Source organism: Melanotaenia boesemani, chromosome 19 (assembly GCF_017639745.1).
Source record: "Melanotaenia boesemani isolate fMelBoe1 chromosome 19, fMelBoe1.pri, whole genome shotgun sequence".
Taxonomy (NCBI): Eukaryota; Metazoa; Chordata; class Actinopteri; order Atheriniformes; family Melanotaeniidae; genus Melanotaenia; species Melanotaenia boesemani.
In genome coordinates this window covers 1,448,198-1,449,847 of record NC_055700.1, presented here as the reverse complement: position 1 = coordinate 1,449,847, position 1,650 = coordinate 1,448,198, and the positions used below count along the sequence as shown (strand labels likewise).

Here is a 1,650-nt window from a genome sequence, read left to right as displayed (position 1 = left end):
TTCTCTCTCATGCTCCGCGCCTGCAGATCGATCACCGTTTCCTTCATCTTCTTATTTTCCTCCGAGAGACGGGTCAAGCCCTCAGTGAGGGATTCTACCGACTCTCTGAGACCAGCATTTTCTACAGCCAGAGTTTCCACCTGCTTCTGGCTGAATTCTAGTGATTCACGTAGCGCCTGGAACTCCTTGTAGAGAATTTCTACCAGGCTCAAACGCACATCAAAACTACTGAGTTTCTTATCTATAGAGATCAGAACATCCGTTGAGTCGTTTATAACGGGTGTCTCAACCCGCTACTAACTAACGGACAACAAGCTGGATCATCACCAAGCGGGTTCTAAGGCCAGAGAATCTGAAGATTAGGATGGGCTACTGGAGCTGGTGATCAGTAATTAATGAGCCACAAGAAAATCGCACTTGGTAGCAAAACCATATATTACAGTGACAGTGTTTTTACAGTTTACGTGACACATACACAAACAGAGACCCAAACGTGATGATATTTACAACTGCAGTATTATCAGTATTACAGTACCCCAAAAACCAGGATACTAGCTACTAACTAAAGTTCAGTTCTTTTAGTAGCATGTCCACATCACTCGGCAGGTCGACTCCAATGCCCGACAAAAAAATGTAGGTAAGTCCATATGTTTGAATGTCCTTTGAGTATTGTAGGCTTTGACTCAATGGGTGTGTGCATGTGGCGTCATGACAGAGAGTTCAGTGTGAGGGCCGACACTGTGGCAGCCTCCTACCAGCCGGTACTGTGGCTAATGCTGCTACTGAGGTCCAAGGCTCCCAATCGTGCTTCCTAGCCTGCCATCTCTCCCAACCGGAGACACCTGGCCTGTTCCAATAAACAGGACCAGTAAAAATCAGGGCTAACAGGTCAACAATAGGGTTTTAACCTTAGCTTATTCATGTGCACATAATTTGATGTCAAACAATCTATAAGTTAAACATCTTAAATGCATAAACTGCAAATAACATTCAAAATGTCAATACACATTCAAGTAATACCATTAAAAATGACATTCCATTAGCTAAATGCATAAACATTACATTCAACATGCTACGATGAACATAGCCTGCATATTCAAAGTTATAAATAACTCCAATAAATAAACAACCTTGACAAAAGCACATATCAGCAACAATGTTGGCAGCTGCAGGCTGTTGCTAATGCTAACAATAACTCAGCCTGCTAGCTTAGCATCGCCACTTAATAGTTCATTCAACTCACCAGTTCCTCTGATCACTTAACACGATGGCGACAACAAACTCCCCGCGGCCCGGTAATCGCGTCTAAAGAGCAACGGACAGAGTCTTAGAACAGGACATATGCTAAAGTGCAAGATCGACCATGTAAAATTTGTACGACACAAACCTCTCCACAGCTGTCGGCCGGCGTCCCACACCTCGAAATGCGGAAGACGCCGCCGCAGCTTCAATACTCACTCCGCCAACCCGATTGGCTGAACCTAGTCACATGACTTAATGAGTACGCATTAAAGGGAAATATCAACCTGGGCTACACGTTCCCCGGTGGTGAAATAGCTCCAGGTTAATCCTCATTTCGCTGTCTCTTGGCCTTAGATGAGGTGGAGGGGGTGGATGTGTTGTTTGGTTTCCCCATGATGATTCTGTCGT

The 1,650-nt window shown here is 44.6% G+C and overlaps 1 long non-coding RNA gene across 1 annotated transcript; it reads right to left on the bottom strand.

The window, feature by feature from the left end:
- Positions 1 to 278: 278 nt before the first annotated feature.
- On the bottom strand, positions 279 to 1,415 carry LOC121630270. Its single transcript, XR_006008501.1, has 3 exons — positions 1,388 to 1,415; positions 1,244 to 1,305; positions 279 to 847 (listed from the first exon to the last, which is right to left on the bottom strand). It is a non-coding gene; the product is annotated as an uncharacterized LOC121630270 (long non-coding RNA).
- Between the last annotated feature and the right edge of the window lie 235 nt (positions 1,416 to 1,650).